Raw genomic sequence first — 16,549 nt, 5'->3', positions numbered from 1 at the left:
AGAAAAGGAAAACATTCATTAAGCAGCATGCAGACTGGAACTTGCCTTTGCATGTCTTCATCATGCAAGGCATCAAACACAACATGCAAGTGCTCCATTGCTACAATCCAGAGGGGAAAACAAAAGCACCAGGGAAGCAGTGTTTCCTCTATTTAACCAAATTTACGTGATATGAAACAAAACAATACTGTTTCCAAAGTGCAAAGACTGTACGGGATTTGCTGCAGTTCTTTGTAAGCTCGGCCATTAGCATTCATTAAGCAGAGGGTCTTCTCATAAGAATTTCATAACTAAATATTTAAAAACCATAGTCATTTGTGATAGGAATCTAAGTTCATTTTCTTCTACTTTCCCATTCTGAATTTTCCTTAATGACCTGTATGAAGTAGCTAATTTTAAGGAGTTTGAACCAGATAACTCAAGTCCTAGAACATGCTGTGAAAATGTTAAAACAGGCAGCATGACGGATCCCGCACTCATTACTGAGGCAAGTATCTCATCCTAGTCAGTGGGTCAAATCTCATAGCCAAATTTGGAAAAACTGCCGCTTAAACTGGGTGGAACTGGGATCAAGTCCCACAACTGTTGTCAGCATCAGAAACTTGTGTGTCATAAAAATCAGTTGACTCTCTGCCTGGTACACTCAGTAAAGCACAGGAATCTCAGACATGGATTCTTTCCCTGGATGAGATCAAAGGGAGTTTTGCTTAATTAAAGGCTGCTATCAACAAGTAATAATTTGGCCCTTTATCCCAGCCCAACATCAGTAAGGAGCACAGGAAAAAAGAAGGTTTCCTGAAATCCCACAGAGTGAGAGGGATCTCAGGATTGAGCCTCAGCTAACAAGCGGGAGGAAAGAATTTAAATTTAATGAACAGGACCAGTGTCCTGGAATTCATGCGAGTCTATATTCCTCAGCTCCTCCACTGAGTAGGTGATTCTGAGGGAGCAGGTCTCTGTTGCCCATCACGATTTTGACTGAGGCGAGCACAGGAGAGAGTACAAAGATATCTCAGGGGAGATAAAATGGGGAAGGTAAAATAAACAAACGAAAAACAACATGGAAGTCAGGGAGATGGACTGTGCAAAAATAATAAAGAGACGGGAGAGAGGTTGGAAGGGCAAAAATACAACAGTCTGACTGCTTAGGATAGCTCTTCCTGCAGTTTGTGCAGCATTCGCAAACACTTGCTGGAGAGTGAGGAAGGAATTGCAACTTGCAGCCCAATTCTGTCATTACAGTTCATTTCCCATGAAGTTTTCTTATATGCAAATACATTTTTTGGTGACCGTTAAGTGATGTGATTTTTTTAAACTAATTTTGCTCTGTTGCAAACCAGGAGCAAATAAAATGAGTTGCACAGAACTGGGCTCCGTAATATCTCTTAAGCCAGAATGTTTCAGTTTTCATAGTGATAAGCCTTGTAAATTAATGTCACAAAACACTGAAAAATCTCACAGTAATTAGACAGTACTCAGATAAACAATTTGAAGAGTTTGCCACTTCAAAAATAATAACTACAGTGAACAATGAATTTAGGGCTTTAACTTTCTCAGTTCTTAGTTGCAGTACTCACAGGAAAGACCTGACAAGTTATTCAGCCTAAGATATTGTAAATCACCTTTTCCACATACATACTTTCAATTTAAATTCCTAAGAATTCACTGCCAGGGATTTTAGCCTGTTATGAAAGTGCAGTGGGTACATACTATCTGTTTCATGCATTTAGGAAAATATGAGGCTGAAAAGAAAAAAAAAGTTAATATGAAAAGGAGTATACTTCTTGTAAAAAAAAAACAACTGAAGATCAACAAATCAAATAAGATTCCCTGAAAAAATGAAAAACATGTAGTTCCACAAGATAAAGATACTATGCTCTATATTCATGGTAAATTACAGTGATATTTAGGTTATTACAAATATGTAGTTATAACTAAATTTTTCTGGAAGACCTTCTTCCTTTAAGTGCAATTTCCTTTCTTTAAGTGTAACAAACCCAAAACTTAATGAAAAATAAACTAATTATTTCAATTGTAATATAACTTCAGGCTCCTTTCCATAATGTTGATTATTGTAATATTGGTGCATTGCAATACCAATATTGCAATAACATTATTTCTCTTAGCCATATTTAGCCTAACTTATGGTTACTTAAAATCAATGAACAAACTTGCTAAAAGGCCATGTCTGGTGCTCGTGATGTGGGAGTCAAAGTCAGAGTTCAGAAACTGAAGGCAAGGGCAGCGCTACGTGGTAAAGCCTGCCTGGTTGCAGGGCTCAGCAATACTTTGTTTTCTGTCATGGGCCATATTCTTGAGAGCAGTGAATGGAAAGTCTTTGTTTGCGGCTCTGTCACCACAAAGATTTACGTTAGCTGAGGAGCTTCCCCTAAATGTCTGATTGATTAAAGGTGTTGAATTACTGCTCTTTGAACAAAACAGTGTATATACAGCCAAACCCCTCTACACTAGTAAACAGCAGTGAAAATTCATTGCTCCACATGTATTGTCTAATTTCAAAAATTCTAAATCTAAAAAATTGTTCATATTAATAGCTAAACAGTTTTACAATCTAGAAAAGAGTTTCATTAAATTTCTTTAAACTATTATGGTGCTTTGCCAAGTTTTTATGTTAGATTTACTTTCAATAGTTTAACTAAATTAAAGAATATTTCTGTGGTGTTTGTTATATTTCCATATGACCAGCACTTGGTCTGATTTTCCCGATTCCCATTGTCTTGGCATGGTCTATTGTTCTAGGTATAAACCAGGAAAGTGGAAGACTCAAATTCTAACTCTTGTTTGTTTTTAATTTTTATCTTACTCAAAACGCTAAAAAAAAAATTGGAACCTTGGAACCTCTTGGAAAGCCATATATACTATCAATGTCACAAGTTTGCAGTTCATGAGCAACAAACTCGCTTTTTCCTCACTTTAAATTAGGAGTTTAAATCAGGAGTAACCGTATTTACGTCATTAGAGTTACGCTGGTGTAAAATTTATGTAAGTAGAGAAGAATAAAGCTGTAATTTCATATCCCGTCAGTCACGATGATTTAGCCACCCACAGTCAGAATTTACATCCATCCACCCTGGAGGACCTCACTGTCTACGGAGTAGCTCCACTGGCGTCAGTGGAAAGAGAGGCTTAGGCCTCTCAAAGTATCGTCTCCCAAACGTTATATGCCTTTGCATAGCACTGCTCTTAAGACTGCAGCAACTCATCCTAGTCACCTTCATCAATGCACAAACCACGTATGAGAAGAGCGGCTGAGAGGGACTGTCAAGGCAACAGAAGGGGAACACGGTGGCCTACAGCCTTCACCAGTGATCGGCCGACTGGGCAGTTACTTAGATAGCTCTGACACCCACTGAATGTGAAAGTCCTGTATTTTCACGTTATGCATAGCTCCTCACTTTAAGAACTAGACAGGCCTTTATCCACTGCAAATGTTTATTTTCTAGACCTTCCCTCCCACCAGCAATGATGCGAAATTACACTGCTAATTTCTGTATTTATGACCTAATTCCTTTAGCCAAATTCTGCTCTCAGTTCTACTGGTATAATCTGTTGACTTCGCATATTGAGCCAAATACTCAGTTGATATAAATCTGGCATGACACTGTTGAAATCAGTAGAATCATACAACTTACAACTTACACAGGCTGTGAATCTAGCTTATTATCTTTGGATGAATTATCCCAGGCTGTCCTTGTTGAGCTTAAAGTACTATCTGTTCTATATTATTTGTAGTGAAAGCCCAACCAAATCCAATTATTTTAGCCTTTTACACTGTTTCAGTGATATAAAAATGGGAATAATGTTTTTGCAGGATGTGCTTATTAATTTAAGAATAATTTTAAGATTTGGTGATGGAAACCTTCATGGAAACCTTAACTAAAAAATAAAAAAAGACTGTTTATATGTCTTGTGGTTTTCTTACTATTACATTCTTTCTTCTGTTAGAATATTTACATTTTGGCCATGCACACAGCACAATATTTGTCCTGACAATTATGTAAGAACAGTAAAGACATGATAAACAGATGAAACAGTGCATTAGTATTTTAGTGACAGAAATAGCATTTCTGTCACTAGAAAAAGTATATTAGAAATAGCATTTTTTCATAGGTATTTTTTCCTCATTAGAATTATAGTTCAGAATCACATTTGATAAGAATGAAGAGTATAATATATCACAGATGTAGTTTATTAAATTTCATAAGATATTCAGTAGCAGGAACAGTGGGAAAGCAGCCTGAAACAAAGCTTGCTTTTCTGCAGCTGTTTTGCAATAAAAATGATAGTTAGAAATTTAAGACTTTTTTCCCCAAAGAACAATGCATATGTATACTCCTCTATAAATTTATCTGTTGAAAAATACTGTGCTGGAAAATATCATTTCAAGAGGCAGCTTCTTCTGTGGGACTGCATTCAGAATCTCTTTAATAGTGTAACTTAGCCCACCTTATCAGGTTCTTAAATTGTTAGAGAAATAGTTTTAATTCACACCTGATTCAAAAGTAAATATTTGGAAAGCATACTAAAACATTAAGTTTCATAAAGTATGAACAGTCATAGTCTCCATAATGATGAACTAAAGTAACATGCAGGAAAGCTGTGGCTAACAGCACAAGTCTTCTCAAGTGCTGTTTATCTGACAAGTCCATTAGGATTATTTGCATATTTTGCAAAACTTTGGAAAAATAGTGTGAATATGGATTGCAATCATTGCCTGTAATTATGATTAAATAGAAAAGTATTATAAAGATAACGAATACAGACCTCTGATTCTGCCTTGGCACTGAAGAACTGGGGAAGTAACATTTCCTACAGCGGGGTCTTGTGGAACAGAAGTTGGTCTCCATCCACAGAATATGCAAACCCCCCAGAAACAAGAGAAAAGGGTTGAGGAGTTTCTCCATTTCCACCATATGTTTGATAGCACAGCTCCATTAGGCCTGAAGTCAAGAAAGAGTCTCACACAGACTCTAAGCAGCTTTGGAGCTCACAGGATTTTCATGCTGGACCCATCTAGTTCACTGGGTAGAAATATAATGGGGTCTGCACTGATTTTTTTGGTTTAAGGGGAAAATTTCAGAGTAACAGGAATTTGGTTCTGCTCTAGCTCCATTTTCTACACATCTCTGTGAAGAGCCCTTCATTCCTGGAACACCCTGGAACAGGCTCAGAAGAAGAGCGTGTCACCACCTGAAACACAGATGACCTGTCTTCACAAGAAAAATGGCAAACGGTCTCCCTGCCAAATAAAGATCATTGGGATATGACTGGACACTTTTGCTAGTTTTGTACAAGAGAAAGCAAGTAGCTCAAACTCAGTACACCTCTGTAAATTTTGCTAACTTTAGTGAAGTTATTTCTAGACAGTTCTCTGTATCTCAGGTGCACCGACTATGAAATAACTACAAGATAATTTTAATTAAGCAACAGTACCTGAGCTCCTAGTGTGATGCAGCAACTAAGGGAGACAGAACAAGTCTTGGATGCATAAGCAAAGAGACAGTGAACAGAAATAGAAAATGACATTATTTTTTGTGGCATAACTAAAACCATTACTGTGTTTAGTTCCAGTGCTCATACTTTTAAAAGGATGAGAAAAATGAAAGATGCGTCAGAAAAAACCTGTTCCGACAGTCATTCGTGACAGTAAAAACCTAAGAAAACTCAGTAACCTTGTCTTAGAATCTACCGAATATATCAAAGAGGAGATTAAGAGGTGTCCTGATCCCAGTCTATAATTACCAATGTAGGAAGAAAGAGTCATGATACTTGGAAGTTCTTTTAACCAGATAAATGGTGGGACTGAGAGTCAGAAAAGTTCAAACTGAAATTAAGACACAGATTGTCAGTAAAGAGAAAGTAAGCATTAGGAATACTGGGAAATGCTTTCTTGAAGTCTTAATGTCAAGACTGAAGCTTTATCTAAAAGAAACTATATCAATTAGATGCTTCTGGGCTACATGTGGGAATCACTGGAAGAAGTTCTGATTTTTGCCATTCAGGAGATCAGGTTAATACTATCATAACAGTCCATTCTGGCCATAAAATAAATTAATGAATTTTCTCTAGTGAAGTGAGAGCAGAAACAGATTATAAACAGGAGCAAATACTCTGACATCCTGTTAAACACAAAAACGTTCAGATAAATTGTTTTCAGTTCAATTGTTTCAACCGATTTCTGCATCCTTTGCACAGCCAAAAAGCTCACTCAGGAATAAGTTTCTCATGAAGAATTCAAATTCAATGGGTGAAAAAAATCATTCAGATAAACCTTTACTACTATTCCCAAAGGGAAAGTACCTCCACCCACCTCCACCCACAATTTAATCCTAAACACTGTAACATTTTTTAATTCCCTCTCCAGTTGTCTACAAAAGACATAAACAGAATAAAAATCAACAAGATATAATGAAATCAATACTCTTTCTGAGGCAATATCTTTTTGTGTTTTTTGATTCCCATGAATTTTTATTATTTTTCTATCTTTTACTGATACAAGTGTATCAAAAGTAAAATTTTCCAACGCTGTTTTAGTTTAACATTAGTTCAATGCTATCAATCTATAGATATTTTATTGTTACATCTTTCCAGATACTGCATATCTGAATAGTCTGGTACATTTTTGGAGTCACCATAATTAATAAATAGGCCCATCTTTGATTCCTACATCTCATTTTCTGAATTGCTTCCTAGCACTCGCACTTTTGAAAAGTTACTTGTCCTCTTCTTTTAGCAATTTGTAGCATATTTCTAAGTAAACTTGCACTGACTCAGGGGAGAGATCATGATGTAGAAGTGAGAATGACTGGTTTTTAATTATATTATAATCCCAAGAAATTTGACTTTGGCCTTATTTTGCCATCTCATTAAATTCTCTTATTTCTTTCTGCAATGGGTCTGGCTACTCTCCGTCATACTAAACTTCAGACCTTCTTACAATATGCCAGTACTGTAAATGAATTTACATCAATCACTGGGGCAAGTATGCCTGCATCAGTATCATGACTGCAGTAATCAGAACCAGGAAGCAAAGGTGGTAAAGATAATACTTTTTTAATAATTGAGTTTAATATTTTTAACAATTGAGACAGTGAAAGGAGAAATATGTCATCTGCATAAATGCAGGCAAATCAAAGAAACAGCCCCTCTCCCCGTGTTTTAAGAGTATTTCGAATAATGCTTTATTTTTGAGATACAAGCAGAAAAATGAAACACAATGTAAATCTGACTAAAGGTCTTATTTCCTATCAAGGAGAATGGAAAGAATAACTATAAACAAGGACTTATTGTGTATGGTCAGCTTTGCATGGCTTGCATGTCTTCTCATAATTCTGCTTTTCCTCCTAACACTACTACTGTTATTTGAATTTTCTCCAAATTAATCCTGCTGGGTACATGGCATAAAGAAATATTTTCAGGATATTCCTATCAAATTCTTACATAGAGAGAGAATTTTTCTGGCTGGCAGAGAGTTATGGCAGGAGGCAATTTTGTTCAGTAGGACTGATGCAGGCTGACACGGGTACTTTTATTTTAAGAATATCTGCTTCTAAAATAATTTGAAAAATTCATAGACTAAATCATTTTAACAACTATCTTAAGAAACAATTGTGAAAAAGAGGCATATGGATTTCAGAATTATTAATGATCTTTTTTGGTGTAAACGAGAGCAGAAACTAGCCCAGCAAATTCAATTCCCTGTTGTACTGTGCTTCGTGTAGTTAATTATGTCTGTACAAAAGGCTACAAAATCAGGCCCTGGAAACTATCAGAAGAAATCAAATCCCCGTCCAATCAACCTTGCAAAAAAACCGATCTGTTAGACCCATTAATACAGGAGGATTAGCGGAGCTGACAGCGAGTACAAAATCTGTGAAGTGGTAGAAAGGCAGATGTCATTTTCTGACTGGTTGGTGGTGTTACGGAGACAACCCAGCAGATGATATTAGTGGCAGACTCTAAGGAGGAGAAGTCATGGGTTTTGATCCTTAAGAATGATATTGTTTTTAGCCAATATTTCTTAAAAATTATCTCCTGGTTTTGTATTATATGGCAAACTGGCAGCTGCCTGCACTTTTTCCTTTATCATATTCACTGAAGGATGATGACATGTGGCAGCACATTCTGCCCATCTGAGATATTCACTCAGGCCCCGATTCTATAGCTGGATGTGTGTGTCTGTACATACTAGTTTAACACCAAAGTTAACAGGGATCCACGCAAAGCTAGTAATATTATCTTGTTTACACTCCATTTTTTACTGCATCCGATAAATAAGGAGTATTAGTGTGCTAACAGTGATGCTGTGACTTTTAATGTAGGTGGCTCAAGATACTTTGGGATGAAATGTTAGTCAGAATTAGTGTTCGAAAATGTAGAAAAAGCACAGCACACAACAAAAAATACAGTAACAATATTCAAAACCGCTTTGTTGCATAGTTCTTTAGCTAGTCACCAAACACTTTCTTGGCTGCTACTAAGGTTCAATATGTAGCTGTGGACTGAGATGAATCTCTCTTTGGAAACCTTTAAAATGGTACAGCACAAACTTTCTGCTAGTCTAGTTGTTAATAATATAGGAATATATATATTTTTTTTCACATACAATCGTGGATATCTGAGATTAAATCCTAACTCAAATCAATTAAAAACTCCATTTCAACATTCTGACTTTCTAGAAGGCAGCTCCACTTGCATCAGTGGAATTTCCCATTTAGTTTTCTCCTCTACTACTGTACAATCATCTTAATGCTAATACTGAACATTATTCTGATTAATTAGTAACTATAAATAATAATAATTATACTAACTACAAGAAAGGTTAGAATAAAAAAAAAGAAATCAACATTTCTCCATTTAAAATGTGGTCCTCCTTAGCTGGAGTAAGAGTCATTATATTTTTGTTGTCCTGCATTGGTTTTACATGAACTGAACGACCATATGTCTTTTTTGTAGGCACCTGAACGACTTTGAGATTGAACGCCATGTGTACAGAGTATTTGCATATTACAATCAGGAATCTGCTTTAGAATAACTCTTGATTTTCATTAATCCCCTTGATATGAACTGGCTACCCAGTTATTTCTTTTGCATAAAAATATATATTTTCTAACTTTTCTAAGGCTATTAAGTGATGTCAAGGAACAACAGGCATTAGTTTAGAAATAGTGAAAAAGGTAGCTTCTGACAAGGAGATACTATACTTGACATGCTTCCTTAAAATCCTAATTATATGGCTATACAGCTAGGTTATGCTATGTTAATTTTTTATCTGTGATTGTTTCCATCGTAGCGCCGCAGAGTTAAAATTTCTAGTGGCAGAAGATGTCTCATGAGAGTCACATTTTGGGCATGTCTATAAAATGAATCCAAATCAAGATCTTCTCTGCCTAACAGTTTAATCAATATCCATAGGTTTTGAAATGTTCCTTACTACCTATGTTCCTTAGAAATGACTTGTATATGTATTCTGATGCTAATCTTTACTCTTTTTATCATTTTTCTGCTAAACCTACATTATCTTCACTACAGACTGTGTTGAAATTTTTTTTTTTGTATAGTTACCTTATAGTTCCTTATGATGGAAGGTTATTTATCAAAATACAACAGTGTGGTAGCATGTTGCTTCTGAAAGCGCTGTAAAGCTTGTATTATGTTGCTGGCTCTTTTACAGCTGGCGAATCAGAATGACAGAGTTTGGCATCAAGCGAAAGCAACTTAAGGTTCTTTTGCAAAGAACTGTTTCTGTACAAAATTTTATCAGAATCTATTATATTAATTCCTCCCTATAAGGTGCCTCCGTAGCATATTACTCTTTCATGTATATTAATGTGACAACAGGGAATATTGTAATGACCTTTGATGAGACTAAGAGTAAGAAGGAGGTCTAGAAAGAAATTAATGAGAATATCTAAACATAGAGATGTAGAAGATAGTAGCTGAGGAGACATAAATATTATTGGTTGAGTAATACGGCCAAAATTGATCCATTAAAAAGTAATCTGAATTTATTTCTTGGATAGCATTCTTTTGAGGCTATATCTTAAATACAGTGTGAGATAACATAGTTCTTATATTTTTAAAACATAATTTTAGTAACAGAGTAAGAAAATTGTTCTACAAAGAAAATCCTTCCCTTCCAGTGAAGTTCCAGTGAATAACAGAAATCTTGTCTGATTGCTGGTCTGCTGTTAAAATGAGCACACAAATCACGTGCCTTCCAGTTTTTCTTCATGTAGAGGAGGAAGATCTCTGAGGTTTCCAAAGTGGAAAAACTCCTGCTTCTACGCTCAGAATAAAATTTCTCCTAGCAGAATATTAATGCCATTAAGCAATTCAAAGAAGTTATAATCATGAATGCAAAGATCATGTATCATATTACCTATGTACTTAATCAAACTAACAGAACTCTCAAACACTCCACAAATATTTCTTGCATATTTTTTCATTGAACCATTTGGCATAATGAAGTAACCTAAGCAACTAACTATCTTCTAAGAGAGAAAATCATATTTGAACAAATTGAAATCGTTATGAATTTTTTGCCTATAGGGTGTATCTGTGTATATATTGAATACAAAGACTACATGTGCATCTGCACATTCATCCGTATTTATAGAGCTCATATTTAACAGCAATGATAACAAAGAACCATCCAGAAAAAAAAAAACAACACACACACACACACACACACACACACACACACAGAGAGAGAGGAATAATACCTTATTCAATGTGCAGTGCGTATAAATGTAATGAATACAACCACCACAGTGAACAATAAATGATGTGCCATGATCCAATCATACGTAAACCAAAACAGGAGCATCTTTACACTGAGCATGGGAACGTTTTCACTTTACTAACATAAAACTGATCCATAATGTTATATCATATTAAGGGACAGAAACAGACAACACTGAACTTCAGGAAGTTTCCTTACCATTCCACAAAACAAAGACTAATGCATATGAAGATGCTTATGAAAATTGAAAAAAAAAGGTGTGTGTTCTTCTATTTAAAAAAATATTTAAGGCAACCACTGCTTTGTAATTATAGATTGTTTCAAAATATATTCATAAAAGAACTGTGCAAAAGCCACTAAAAACATAACTCAGATCATTTCATTTGCAAAGACTCTGTATAGCAAGCTAAAATGTGCTTGGCACATTAATTTATTCTGATTTTTACAGCTTATAACAAACGCCTTTTCACTTTATGAAACATATATGTATTCCAAACTGGTCTGATATGAAGAATGTCTAATGCTGGTAAATCATTTATTTTTCAGAAAAAAAAGGCATTTCAAAGCACATGCTTGTAATGCATGTACAGCAAACATCACATTTTACTTCTGTTAGAACAAACCAATCCTCCCCCCAGAAAAGCATTTGTCTTCAAAAACAATTTAGAGTATCAAGAAGCTCTCAAGTCTCTTTCCTTTATCCCGTTGCGTGTACCTCTTAACATTCAATAGTGACAGCTATCATTTTTCATCCAGTCTGCATTATTAGTGAGTTATCACAATTTTCTGTAGCGGGTCAAATTTTTAATATACATTGCCTTCTGGTTAGAGTATTGGCACAACCATGAAAAAAACTGCTGTTATCACTCTCTTACATCTTGTATCAACGACATTTACAAATATTTAAATGGTGTGTCAAAGATGCATCCTAACCAACGTTGCAATCAAATTGTGTAAGAAACATAGGACATTCTCATAAAAAAAGAAAGTGTGCTTTTCCTGTCTTCATTAATACATAGTCTGATAAGCAGCATATAATCTAATTAATCAAAACAAGTAAAGTTCTAGTAAAGAATATACTGCACGGAAAAATTGGACAGGAATTGTTCCTATGACACACAGTGACATTTTCTCCAGAATCCATTCAGATGCATAGCAAACTTTTCTTTAATTTGTACCATTTGGATAAGACCTGGATTCCTTCTTTATTTTTATGGCTTATGTGCTGTGCTACTTTTTGGCATCTGTAACTCCCATTGAGCTCTTGTTGTGAATCATTGGCACAGTATGAGTTTATGAGCCCCCACTTTCTCCCTGGGAAGCTTTTCTAATCAATAGCTTTTAGTGTAATGTAAGTTACCACAATGCTTTCAAGATCTGCGTTTGTGTTGTAGTTGAAATGAGCTTAGTGGCATCTCTACTGTATAGTCATTGCTTCACCAAACTGCATACCGTAGATTAGATCAAGACTGCTCATCGAAACTTTGTTTTTTATAAGCTGAAATAACAGCCGCAAAGAAAATGTTGATAATATCACAGGGAAATCAACTTCATATGTTTTATTTGTGAATGTTTACATACCAATGTATTTAGGTATGATTTAGGATAGTAAAGTTATTAAAATAGGTCAAATACATTTTTCATGCAAATTGACTAAAGTGAGTGTGCAATGGGAAAGTGCAGATTCTGATGAAAGTTTATAGTTATGTAAATCTCCACTGAGACAAGAGAGTTACTTCAAATATACACATACTGCTGTAAATCTATTATAATACAAGTTCAAACCTCTGGTTTAAACCATCATAAACACATTTTAATTTAGGATTGTTTCCTTAGAATTGCTTCAAACATACACTTTGGAGCATAAATAGGAGATACGCATTTAGAAAAAAAATCTCATTCAAATTCATTTGTCAAAATGTAAAAAAAAAAAAAACCTAAAAAAACCCCATATATATTCTATATTCACAACCTTTAAAGAACATAAGTCAAACCCAGTAAGAACTGGGTAAAATCTGTAGATTTAATTTGGGTAGAAACAACACATGCCTTCTAAGTCCCGGCTTCTCCAGAAACTAAGAAGGGTGAGATAAAAAGAAATTTTCATAAAAGAAAGAGGAGGTAGGCATTGTAACAAGAGGTGCATTCATACATGCTAGAAGAAAACAGTGGTGGCTACAAAGGAAAGCTGAAGTTCACTGTATAGCAATAACATCAGTTGTACTTCTCTGAAATGAGATAAAAGTCCTGTTGGGAATTTCAAGTAAATAGGAATTATACGACTGAGTTCAGTGATTACAGGACTGGGCCCTGAGGGCTGAAGTTTGCACAGAAGAGCCTAGTCATCTTTGTGCAACAGTGACACACATTTTTGTATCATTTACATATAAAAGTGATCCCACTCACTTATTTAAATTGGGTATTCCCTCCTGGAATTTAGTAATTTTCTTAGCAAATCTAAGGACTAAGTGCAAATAGAAAAAAGAAGAGAAGAGAAGAGAAGAGAAGAGAAGAGAAGAGAAGAGAAGAGAAGAGAAGAGAAGAGAAGAGAAGAGAAGAGAAGAGAAGAGAAGAGAAGAGAAGAGAAGAGAAGAGAAGAGAAGAGAAGAGAGAAGAGAGAAGAGAGAAGAGAAGGAACAGTAATTTCTTTTTTGGAAAACTGGATGCATAAGTATTACTGTAACTTACTCAGCACATCACCATGGGTCTCATTGGCTTTGGAAACCTCTCTAGGATTCAATCCTTCCACGAGTAGCTTACGAACCATATAAAAAGCCTTTGAGGTGCAATTTTTTTTTTCTTAAAAGCACCTTTTCATTCTTCTTTTTGCACCTATTTTTCTTCAAAAATATATATTTATTGGGGCCATTGAAAGAAAGAATACTGTATCGTCAGATATGCTACTGTATACCTCTGAGTGTATCTCAAAGTCATGGTCACATGAAAGAAACTATGCCAAGTGATTTTTTTCAATTTTACTTCTTACGAAATTAGTTGTAATTCAAGGGTCTGGTAGAAAACTGCATCACTGCCTTTTTTCCTCTCACAGGTTAGTATCAGCTTACTCAGTGCAAACTGTGGGTACAGTTGTGGTGATCTGTACCAGTTAAGCCTTTTCTTGTTGTACTTCTAGCACAATGTACAGAGAATGATTGACAGCTATAAACGAAAGCAGACGTCAGTTTACCAGTTAGGAGGCTTGAGCTTGGTATCCAAGGCTAAAAAGTATGCCTAGTTCAATTCATCAGTGTGAAGTAGTATCTCATATGCAATTGCTCAGGAAGCACTTGACTGGGTTAGAAAATACAGTATTAACTTATAGCAAGTCTTACCAACACTAATCCCTCAGATTAAATAACTGCAAGACACTAATCCCTCAGATGAAATAACTGCAAGACAATATACTTTTTAGCAGGCTGCCCTGCCTGTATACATGTTACAGGCTATGTATAATATTGACTTCAGTCTTTGTCAGCATCTCCTACTGACTTCAAGAGATGTTGTTCATGCGAACCAAGAACAATATAAGACCAACACCTTAGGCAAGTACACCTCTTTTTACTAAGATTTTCTAAGTAAACCTGTATGCCCACATTCGATTTCCAGTGCAGTATCAACAAATCCTGTTATTGGTATGTGTTGGTCTGCGAACATGCATTATACATCCGATTGAATAGAGATTTGAAGGGGAAGAAAAATATTTGTAAAGAAATTGACCAATGGAAATGGATGAACCATATGGTAAATGGAGCATGTTGCCTTGCTGATCAGGACGATCTCTAGGACAGGTAACACGAATGTGAGCTGATAATGGATAAACTATAGTTTTTCTCATGCTTTTCCTGGCAACTTATATATAATATATAACTATATTCATTGTCCTACACAGATGATTGGAGAGTTTTTGCCAGCTGCTACATTCCCTTATTCCCTTACAGGGGCACAAAATATGCTTCATTAGACTTAGGTACTCCAGTGCACTCACACTCTTCACTTCACATGTACAAAAAACCCACACAGCTCTCAAAAGACCATGCATGAGTTGCTTGAAAAAGCAGATTCTGATGAAGTATTTTCATCCCTTAAAGACGATGGGAGCCTCTCTTCATGAAAAATAATCATATAGCTATGATGTGAAAAAATGGAAATCATAGTTCAAAAAACATTTGGTAAATAAATACTAACGAAGGGAAGAAACTGGCCACAGCTACACTGTGACTCGAATGTGGAATTTACAGAATAATTATAGAGATGAGTTCCAGTAAATAATGCAAAGTTTTTTGTTAAAACAAAGCATTTAGTCTTGTTGTGAACCTGTACTTTTACAGGTGAATTAAATGCATGCTTTGTTTTGGGGAAAAAACACTTAGGCAGGCTCTTCCTAGCGTTAATTTTTGTTCGTTCTCCTTATACTTTTCTTTTTTTGAAACTTGATCACTATAAATGATTCTCTCCTTTTCATCTAACTCAGCATATGGAGGTTCTGAGCACTGAATTCATATCTTTGCAGGCAGCAACCTTTTCAGTTTACTGATGAACTACTCACGCTCTGTTAAGCAACAAGAACTCTCTGTGATTCTATAGTCTTTCATGGAAGGACCTCAGTGGCCTGAAAGATACAAAGGTCTACATAAAGCAGACAGAAAATTTAGTAGTAGATGTTTCCATACAAGCATAAGTGCTGCTTGAGACTGGTGCGAGGGACATTCAATTCAAGAGACTGTGTGGGTCAAGGACTTCTTCCACTCATCAGCTGAGTGGAAGAAAACACTGTAGGGGGATTTTAATTTAGTTCAAGGATAAAGAAGAATAAAAGCCAAATATTGAAGATATGACTAGGCTTAGGCACACAATACTTTCTCTAGAGGTAGATAATGTCCAGATTTTCTTTTATGAAAGATTTTGCAGGAATCATATGGGCCATAAGCTATTTCATTGTAACAGGAGAACTGTTAAAACTGTTTGTGAGGCTGTTTCTCTAGACCACAGTGTCTGTGAAAACTGTTGTGATCTTTCAGATCATGAATTTAATTCTAAATCTCTATTTTGTTAAGTAGGAAAAAATTATGCTGCACTTAAACGTGCTGAGAATTTGTAAACTCCTTACTTTATTTAGGTGGGCAACTGAGGAGGGAATGCGCCCATGGAAGGCGTTTACTGTTGCAAATGCTTGCTTCTTCTAAGAATTCTGGCTGCTCCTCAGTGTATTTAGACTACTATTTTATTTTCATCATACCAAAAAAGCAACTCTGCTACTGCCAATAACTGCGACAAGTATATGCACTTCTTTTCAGGAAATACCTCCATGTGACAATTTAATTTATTTGCAGACTTTCCTTTCTCCTTTTGCTTTATGTCTCCTGTAGAAAGAACTGTAGATTTAATATGAAGGACAAAATGGCAAGCAAGAAAAGAAAGAAGACTTACTTTTTCACCAAGAGGAAAGATTAAAAATCTCTTCTTATCAAGCGTAATAGAGAAGAAATGTTGTTATATATACAGAGAAAATTTTCTCAGGAGATGAATCATATTTTAAAGGAAGAGAAATATTCAGTTCAGTTGGGTCCAAACTACAGGATCTTCAAAAAGCAACCAGAACAACAAAAGCACCACACATTATTCATCCAAATAACATCATGTGCCAAAATACCGAGCCACTTCATGAAAGCGGTAAATACAAACAACTCACTTACACTTCCTCATCTACTTCTTTATCTCACTATAGGTTATAAAAAGCAGAGAATGGAGAAGCAACAAAGTGTCATCACAGGTTTATGCTATTTC

General features: G+C 35.5%; 1 protein-coding gene across 33 annotated transcripts in view; it reads right to left on the bottom strand.

Annotated features, from left to right (window-relative positions):
• NRXN1 (neurexin 1) overlaps positions 1-16,549 on the bottom strand; it is a 726,764-nt gene that overhangs the window by 655,124 nt on the left and 55,091 nt on the right. The window lies entirely within an intron of this gene.

Source organism: Struthio camelus, chromosome 3 (genome assembly GCF_040807025.1).
Source record: "Struthio camelus isolate bStrCam1 chromosome 3, bStrCam1.hap1, whole genome shotgun sequence".
Lineage (NCBI taxonomy): Eukaryota > Metazoa > Chordata > Aves > Struthioniformes > Struthionidae > Struthio > Struthio camelus.
Note: the sequence above shows the minus strand (reverse complement) of the source record. Positions and strands in the feature narration are given on the sequence as shown.